Genomic DNA, 10763 nt, shown 5'->3' with positions numbered 1-10763 from the left:
GTTGGGAAATTCTTTTCTACTGATACGGATACATCACTGATTTATATTTGTGGTTTCTTGAATCATGGAACACCTCCTTGCAAAACATAACGTTTTGGACTCTCACACTCCAAGGTATGTGCATGTGTGTACACATACACATATCAGATTTGACATACAATTTCAGAGAATTTTTGTGCTCCTAAACTTACCCATTAAGCCCAGTTTAGGAAATTCTGCCTTATACAGAGTATGAGGGAAATGCTCTAAGAACAAAATTCCCCTTTTCAGAAAGTTTAAATATATTTAATTAAGTGGGGGTGGAGTGAGTATTCCTCATTAAAACAAATAGGTAAACATGAGTTTTTAATCTCTGAAGTTAAATTCCTGAATATTTGTTTTTAGTTTCTCTTCCAGGCTTCCCTTGTCAATTTGTCACTTTCATAATTAAAATGGGTAAAACTTAGACATCTATTAACAAAATATGTATTTAGCATTTATAATATTCAAACAAATATGCTAAGAGCCCTGCCAAGTATGTAGAGATGAACGAGGCACGTTCTAGATGCTCAAAGAGAATCTGAAAATGCTGTAGAAATGAGATATTTTCAAAAGCAACTCTGGTACTACATAGAATGTGGCTACAAGACAGGAATCCAAGAAGATCAAAGGGGGAGGTGCATTTCTGGATGACATAAGCTGGGACGGTTTCATAAATGACACGCAATTTAAACTGATGTTAAAAGTTGTTTTCAAACTATTTTATCCTGAACCTTCAGTGAGAAATACATTTCATATCACAATGTAGCACACATAGTCATATATCTATCTGAAATAAAAATTTCACAAAGAGATATTTTCTCTTATTGTGGGTCAGTATACTCTGTTATGTCCTATGCTCCTCTATTCTACTGTTCTCCACTTATTTTCGTTTAGCCGAAAATCATGATTGGAACCCATGAAGTTTATTTCACAACCCAACTGTTGTGATAAACAATTTGATAAACACTGCCTTAATGGATAGAGGGGGGGTTACTTTGCATGATTAATATCAATTGATATTTTCAGAAATCCTATGCTGGGTACCATTATCATCCCTAATGAGGAAACTGGGATTTGGAGAGATTAAGTAACATGCTGAAGATCATGCAGCTCTTTGGTAGTGCAATAGGAACTGAACCCAGCTCAGTCTGACTGTGTAAAAGCCCGAGATCATGAAAAGGCACTGAGGGAGGAAACAGTGTTTGGGGCAATGTTCATTTTGGCTGTAGTGCAGGGGATAAGTAGGAAAGTTGGGAGAGATGATTATAAAAAGGAATCAGAGTATTATTTTTTTTTAATAATTTAAGTAAAATTCTTCTTTGTCTTTAATTCCTTGTCTCATTCTCAAAATCCTCCTGGAGAATCTCCCTGCAACCTTAGTTTAATTTTCCCATGCTTGATTTGTAGTTACATCCGTTAAGAAAGACAATTTGACTCATAGGAGATAGTTGAAAACTTATGTGCTTTAATGCTTAGGAAAACAGAAGAAAAAAATATGACAAGAAGCCTGTTCTCAAAAAATCTTACTGGGCAGACAGAACTTCCAAAGGTGAAATAAATATAGGTATATTAAACATACGCACGTAAAGTGAAACATTATTTTTAAAAATAAAATGTATAGGCTATATTACAGGTACAGTCTGGTAGTCAAGAAAGGGAGGAAACATTTTTAGTTGGCTGCTGGAAGGCTTTCGGAAGTAGATGGGATTTAGAAGGGCAATATAGGAGGAAGGCATTCCAGGTAAGGTGATGACAAGGTGAAGCCCAGAGAGCACTTGGGTAATGGGTAGGGGTGGCAGGCAGAGCGAGAAAGGGGGTGAGAGGTGGAAGGAACTGTAAGCGATTAGAAGGGTGGTGAAGAGAGTCAAGGCTGGGCCCAGGCTGCTGAGGACCATCAATGCAGTCTTCATTAAATTATCATCTTCTGTAACTAATAGTAAATGTAGACTATACATCTGATATATCTAAACTGAGAATTTCATTCTTATAACAGTAGAGACAAAAAGTCGAGGATGAAAACAAAACCTAACTTGTGTTTATCATTTGAAAAGTTATATATTGCATCTTTTAAGTTATCATTAGTATTATTTAGACGAGAGCACCCACATCTTGAACTGATCTGGGGACACCTCAGAGTTAATATACAGTGATTGTTGTATTTACAATCTGAAGAAATAATGAAACCCTCTCATTTCTCCCCCCCAATATTTCACTAAACACCTTCTAAAGTAACGGAAGGTATATATAATACTTTCAAAAGAAAGCACAGGACTTTGGATAGCTGGGTTCGGGTTCTTAATTATGACTACTACTGCAACGTTCATGATACCACAGATAACAATCCCCTTTCTACTCCAAAAGTAAGCATTTTGTTCTGTGTTAAAATGTGCTGGATTATTTGCCTTTTTAAAAATACATTGCCTGCTCAATAGAAAATAGATCTCAAAATATCCTTTTTGATTATTTGTGCTTTACATTCAACATCAATATCATAGAAAGAATAATTCATGAAATAGATTCTACTTTGGCTGGCTATTTGCAGAAAGCAAAGGAATTTAAAAAGATATCTTTAATAACATCCAAATTCTAAGACAACATCCTCGGTTTCAATTGGAAATATGTTTCCAATAGCCCAGCACTCTCCTTCCAGAACTGGTCCAGTAGAAAAGAGGCAAAGAGGGTTCTTAGCTAATATTAAAGCACTAATTTGGTTACCAGTTGGGGAGAGGGGTGTGTGTGTGTGTGTGTGTGTGTGTGTGTGTGTGTGTGTGTGTGTGATTTTGAAGAAAGTAACTACCCACACGTTATTTTATCTATTTTGTATGAATACAGCTAAAAATGGTTGACCATCAAGTATTATAATTGTTCTCAAAATCTGCACCTGTCTGAAACACAATCAGTTCTTGTTTTATGGTAGTTATGATTTACAAAGTCCCTGTGAATACTGAATTAGTGAATACTGAATCATTGCTCCTAGGAGAAATACAGGGTTAGGTTCCTTTGAGCCTCTGGTAACATTTTTTTAAAAATAGTTTCCATTTTATTTTTTCTCTTCATATATAAGTTAAGCTTTATGGGCTAAGGTGTACGTCTCCTTTGTGCCTTTAGCAGATAGCCCAAAGTCATATAGACAGGGTAGCTTAATAAGTATTGCTGAAGACTAACCAGATTTTATTAAAGAAAGCTATATTAAGCCTCTGGTAACATTTTTGTCAACTGATTAATATATAACTGTGTTTTATGTGTGCTTCTGTTTAAAGACATCTTATTTTAATATATATTACTGATTCATTAACATTGAACTTAGCCAATAGCACTATCATACATGCCTGAACGAAGATTACTAACTTGAAGGGGTGTCCAATATACCTAAATACTGAAAACTGGAAGTTAAAGAATAACGTGTTTAGTGTATCCTTTTCTTGTAAAAACAAAAAGCAAACAAAAAAATGTGTATGTATGTGTGTGTTGGTGTTTACACAAGCATGCAGAACAGAGTTGAAATATAATAGCACCAGGCTGTTAGCATTATCTTAGGGCGGTAAAGGGGGGGAATGGGAAGAAGCGTATTAACTTTTTCTTTATGCATCTTATATTTTTTACATGAAACATAAAATAAACATGTTTTACTAATGTGTTTAAAATAAATTAAAATGTGTTTTATAAAATTTAATTCCAATTTATTTATTTATTTATTTATAAAGAATAAGAGTGTTAATAAAATTAATAAACCGCTGGCTTTCTTTAGTTAGGCAGAAGAAACCATAAATTAATCTGAGGAGGCATTACATCTGTGACTACTAACGAGAGGTTTCTAATGGTTTAAATTAAATTAGAATCAGACTAAAATAATGCTAATAGATTTGCGAATCTTGGTAAAAGTTTGGTTTTATAGAAAATGTAAATGATCAAAATGACTTGAGAAAAAATAGAAAACCTGGAAAAATAATCACTTAAAAAATGAAAAAATTATCAAAGAATTACTTCTCCAAAAGAACTAGGCTCTGATGATTTTAGCAGCCAATGCTTTTAAACACATGATTTCAATACCATAAAAACAGTCGAGGGAAGGAAAAACCTATAAAACTACTTTATTCATTCCATTGAAATAGGAGTACATATGTGTGTGTGTCAAACACACACACACATTATAAAAAAGAATGCATCTATCACCTTGCTGGGAAAGAAGTGTGAAACTAGAGAGCCAGAAACATTGAACAACGTCTGGAAGAAAAAGCAGACTGGATCAGAAGGGCATGGAAACCAGAGAAAGAAAAATATCACACACGGAAAAGAAATGTATAGACTAAAACCACACTTTCCCCCCTTGAAGCCCTCAGGCCACTTAAACTTGGAAGGGCTCATGCATTTCAGAGAGCAAAATTTGACTTTGAGTTCCAACCTGAAAAATGCAACAATTTTAATCCCGTATGCATTGAATAATATACATTAATAAAATTTACAGAATAATAGATAGTAAAATAAATAAATAAATACTAATAAAAGTGACAGAAGTATAAGGAGAGACTGACAAACCTGCCAAAACAATGGAAAACTTTTCACCTCAAATAACTGATAGACCGCAGACCAAAAAACAAAGCAAAACAAAACATCGGAAAAGACACACGGGATTGAAACAACACAACGAATAAATGCAATCTAACGGATATTGTGATATTACTAAAATACTCACCCACATATCTGTCAGTCAGGAGCCAATCAAGAAAAGAGAAGCCACATTAAGTCTTTCAAACAGGGGTGAGGGGATTTTGTGCAAGAAATTGGTAACATATGTGATGGAAGAGTTGCAGTGACAGATGCGTGTAGTTGAGCCAAGAGATGAGCATAGCAGGACGCCACCACCACGCCAAAGCTGGGATCAGTAATAATGCACAGCTTTCTCAGGCAGCTTTACCATAATTATTTGGAGAAGGATTTGGGGTCAGGGTTTGGTTTGCTGTTGCTTTTTTAAGGGATCTCTCCCCTTGCCCCTGGAGGAAGAGGTTTTAAGGCTCCCCTTCACAGCTGCTGGAGGCTGAGGTCCAAGGAGAGAGCAACTTAATAAAGAGCACATGGTGGTCCAAGTCTGCTTCTTTACTTTCTAAAAAAAAAAAACAAAAACCTAAATATATAAGGATCATTCTCTGAAACAAATCTGCAGACTGAAGCAGCAGCATACTGTGTTCCAAAAAAACTGTACCGCAGAAAGCTTAACACAGAGGCACATCCTGGTGAAGTGGCTGAACTTCAAAGATGAAGGATTTCTTCAGGCATCCAGACCACAGTATCATACCACCAAAAGAGAGAAAGCTGTCAGGCTGGCCTCCAGCTCTCCATGATGGTGCTGAATGCCAGAAGACGTCGGTGCTGTGTTCTCAAGGAAAGAGTAACTAAGAACAAGCATCGCAACATGGATGGACCTAGGGATTGTCACGCTGAGTGAAGTAAGTCAGACAGAGAAAGACAAATATCGTATGATATCTCTTATACGTGGAATCTTAAAAAATGGTACAAATGAACCTATTTACAAAACAGAAATAGAGTCACAGATGTGGAAAACAAACTTATGGTTACCAAGAGGGAAAGTCGGGGGGGGGGGATAAATTGGGAGATTGGGATTGACAAATACACACTACTACCTATACATAGAATAGATAACTAATAAGAACCTACTGTACACCACAGGGAACTCTACTCAGTACTCTGTAATGACCTATATGGGAATAGGATCTAAAAAGGAGTGGATATATGTATATGTATAACTGATTCACTTTGCTGTACACCTGAAACTAACACAACATTGTAAATCAACTATACTCCAATCAAAAATTAATAATAATAAAAAAAATGAACTAGCATCACCAAATACCTTGTCTTTCAAGCCAACAGCTACATAATTTGAGGGGTCCCAAAGCAAAGTGAAAATGTGGGGTCCCTTATTTAAAAGAATATTAAGAACTTCAAGACTGTGACAGCACAGCGTTAAGCCAAGCACGGGGTCCTTCTCAGTGCGGGACCCTTACAGGCCCTGCTTTCCAGTATAAAGGAAACACTGAGGCCTACATACAAAGTACAGTGCGAACCCTCTTCAGCAAATTCCAGAGTGAAGTAAAACAAAGAAGTTAGAAATGAAGAGACTGCACCGGTGGTGAGCACTGAATTTATCTCTATGTAAAACAAATACTAAACAACTTTGGGAATTATGGTTACAGAATATAAATATTTGACAATTAGAGGAAGGAGGAAATTGCTAATGCACTTATCTAGCCCTGCAGGTAATCAGCTGATACTGCCTAAAATTGTATTATGTATTTAATGAGACATAATGACTCCACACTCTCAAGGTTTTATTTAGTACCTTTTCTTAATTTTAGAGGGATCTTTTGTTGGGAAATATCTCATGGAATGAAGAAACGTTTACATAAAGCTTAAGGGATCTCCCTGGTTTTATTCAGTTTGTTTTTCTTCTATTAAATTCAGATAAATTACATTTAATATTGTTTATTGAAAAATATATGACTGTTTTATGAAAGTCCAAGTGTTAATGATTATTCATAGATGATGGGATCTGAGTATTTAACTTTCATCTTTGCCTTTTCGGCAATAATTGAATTCTTTGTGAGTGGCATGTGTAGACAAAAGCTAAATTTATTTTTATTTTATTTAAAAAATTTAGTCAAATATTCTCCCAACAAAAATCTCCAGGCCAGAGGATTTTCTTGGTAAGGTCTAAAACTTCAAGAAACAGAGTTGCTATATTTAGGTTGTTTTAAAGCATAGAGAGCTAGAAAATTTCCAACTCATTCTACAATATATCACTGACACCAAAACAAGACAATTTATTACAAAAAACAGCAATCATTTTGAATATAAATATAAATTGCTTGGAATATAAATGAATATAATAATGCTAAATAAAATACTTCCAGCAGGCTGGACCCCTTCTGATCTGTGTGTGCACGTGTGGTTGTGTGTGACTGAGAGCTATGCCACTAGGTTGGATGTTGAGACCGAAGCCTCCTGTTGCCTGGAAGTGATGTGATGGAGGTGTTCTCTGCACCCACCCAGACACACTGAAGAACCGCTGTGGGACTGAGGGACATGGAGAGTTATGAGCAACAAAGAAGCCTCAGAGATGGGCAGAGCCTAGATTGGGTTCAAACTGTGGAGTCTTAATTATTACAATGCTTCTTCAGAGAGGGGATACTGTCCTGCGTTCCTGAAGATGGTGAATCAAGGAGAGGGGATGGGAGTAGTCCACCCAGAGTGCAGGCAAATAAGAGAGTGCCTTCTGCAGACTGTTTGAAAAGCTATAATAAAAACAGCTTCAGCTACAGGTTAGTCTGCTTTTTGTTAGCACCATGTGTTTCCAGTTCTACACAATGTCAGTGATCAAATGCTCGTTTGTGAAAAAAATCAGTTCCTTTCGGAACTAATTTTATACATACGTACATTTTAATTATCCTTCATTTAATAAACATGGCATTTTACATGGAATTTAAGTCAGAGATCTCCAAGTCAGCCATAAACATGCAGAATTAGCTACCTAGGACTTTTTCAAAGTAAGTTTGTAATGGTCTGGAAATTTTGAGCTTGTTTCAGGAATAAGCTGTCTCAACAACCCCAGTAGTGATATATATCCCTATGTTTAAACAGCAAATTATAAATAAATAATGATATACAATGATTATGAAGACAAAGAAACAAAACGCTATTTCAATTCTATCAATCATGTGATCTCTTGGAATTTTTTTTTTTTTTTGAATTTAAAACTGTGTGAAACAGAGAACTCATTGAAAGGTGTAATATCTTTGGTAAGTGAACATTTTAATTCACACCTGAAATAAACGCATTTTTCTTCATGATTATTACTAAAGATAATTTTCTAGTACAGAGATGGGATGATAGAAAGGAATCTCTCTGAAACACTTGCCTGATACTGAAACCTGTTAACAATGGTGACATGACGGAGAAATTACAGCAACAGCAGGGGAAGAGAGGGGAGAAGAAAAGTCTTCAAGGCATGGAGCACATTTCCTGTTCTTCATATCTCAGGTGACAGAAGTCAGTATTGAGCCCTCTGGACTGAATAAGAGCCCCAGATTATTATAAGAAGGGGATCCCAGGGAAAAAAGAATGAATTTCTCTTGATTAGTTGGATAGAGGCTGGTGTTCTCGTTAATTGGATTTTCTGTGAAGACTTCTGCTTCAGCCATAATACAGTGACTAGAAATGAACTTGCTTTCCCACTATAACCAAGTAGAAAACCAGACAAAATGAGTAAGGCAACTATGTTGGGAGACCGGACAACAGAACTGTGATTCCTGCAATTAGGGAAACAAATGATGTGAGCCTCAGCTTTCTTCTTGGAAAGACTTTCTGAATAACGATGCAGAGAGCGAGGACTGGGAGGGTGGTTCTAAACAAGAGCACAGGGGTCCCTCTGAGGTGAGGCAACAGAGATGGGAGTTTGGCAAAGAAGAAGCATCTGGAATTCGTGGGGAAAGTATGGAGAGGAAAGTGCTACATAGAATAAAAGCCCATGCAGAGGTTTTCCCCAGTGTCTGAGGATGAATATGAAGTTTTGGATGCGTCGAAAATGCTATGAATTGACCAAAGAACTACCAGGGAGCTTTAATCTGAAGAAGTCTCAGAGCTCACAGAGTGACAGAACCTCCGGTGTCAACCAGCTAGGGTGGAAAGCTGCACACCCGGGCATTCAATAAAGACACCAGAAGAGTCAAGCCTTAGTGGTGGGACTTAGCTGGACCAAGAGAAAAGACTGCTTTAAATGCACCCTATCAAAACACAGAAGTATGCCTCAAAACTATCAGTTGGTCCACAAGTAACTTAAGCAAAGTGCAAAATTCTTTACAGGCAGATAGCAAAACCCCGAACTCAGCAATATAAAGTCCACTACGCCCAGCATCCAATACAAAAGTACTTTGTAATTAAATTCTTCCCATAGAAAATGGCTTCACTGTTGAATTCCATCAATCATTTAAGGAAAAAAATAATACCAAAACTTCACAGACTATTCAGAAAAAAGATGCACTTTATGAGGCATACTGGCACAAACCCAAAAGAGCTTATAAGAAAACTGCAGACTGATATTCTTCATGAAAATAGTCACAAAGCCTTAAGAAAATAATAGAAAAGCAAATCCAGCAATAAATTATATTAGCAGAATATGTATGCATTATATTATACATATATACACACATATACATATATGTATATATAATGCATATATATAACTCACACACCAATTTTATATATTAAATTTTTATAGATTAATTGAGCTATATTGATGTATATGATGCCTCATTTAAAATTATAAAATATAAATAGAACAAATTAATTGGAAAAAATTGCAAATTCTATATCTGTTAAGGGATTTGTATCTAGTTTACATAAATAACTAACGACTCAATAATAAAAAGACAACTCAACTAAAGAATGAGCAAAGGATCTGAACAGCCATTTCTCCAAAGAAAAAAATGCAAATAACCAATAAGCACATGAAAAATGTTCAGCATTATTAGTCACTAGGAAAAAGAAAATCAAAACCATATTGAGATATCACTTCACACCCTCTAGGATGGATATAATTAAAAAGTTAAATAATAACAAGTGTTGGTGAGGATGTGGAGAAATCAGAACAAAACTTACACACTTATACTTTATACCCTGCTGTGGGAATGTAAAATGCTGCAGACACTTTGAAAAACAGTCTGGCAGTTCCCCAAAAGGTTAAAGACAGCCTATCATTTGACCCAGCAGTTCCATTTCTAGGTATATGCCCAAGAGAAATGAATGCATACGTTCACAAAAAATCTTGTATACAAATGTTTATAGCAGCATTATTCATAATATCCAAGAAGGTAGAAACACCCAAATGTCCATCAACTATTGAATAAGATAAACCAAATATGGTATACCTATACAGTTGAATTTTGGAGGGTACTCATGTTCATAGCAGCATTTATTCATAACAGTCAAAAATTGGAAACAATCCAAACATCCATCAATGAATGAATGAATAAACAAAAGGTAGTATATTCATACAATGGATTTGGCCAAGAAAAGGAGCTAAGCAGTTATATGCCACCACTCGGATGAACCCTGAAAACATGATGCCAGTCACAAAAGGCAACACATGGTATGATTCTGTTCATATGAAAGTCCAGAACAGGGAAATCTTTAAAGAAGGTGGATTAGTCATTGCTTAGGGCTCGGGGAGGGAATGAGGGGATGGTGGGTTACTGGGGTGATAGCTAAAGGGTATGGGGTTTCTTTCTGAGGTGATAAAAATGTTCTAAAACTGACTGTGGCAATGGTTGCATATCTGTGAATATACTAAAAACCACTGAATTGTACACTTTAAAGAGGTGAACTGTATATTATATGAAATTATATCTCAGTAAAGCTGTTTTTTAAAAAGTCTGTTTTCTGAAGTCTGTTATTGGAACTGGGGCATGTGTTGTCAGAGAAATAACACTCTACCTGCAAGTGTCAGGTTCCTATGCCACCTGCAAATGACTCTGGCCAAGAAACAGCTACGCCCCTGAGAAGCCAACATTGTACCCTGAACTGCAGCCTAAATCCTTGTTTTTATGAGAAATCATATGACGTCAGAAGAAGCTGGGGACACCCTGACCTAGACTCCTTCTCAGGACGACAGCTGCCTGTATAGACAGGCACTGGGGGCTCAGAGGTGCCCCAGGAGGCGGCCTGGGTGA

The sequence above is a fragment of the Balaenoptera borealis genome (genome assembly GCF_965194805.1).
Source record: "Balaenoptera borealis genome assembly, chromosome: 18".
Lineage (NCBI taxonomy): Eukaryota > Metazoa > Chordata > Mammalia > Artiodactyla > Balaenopteridae > Balaenoptera > Balaenoptera borealis.
Note: the sequence above shows the minus strand (reverse complement) of the source record.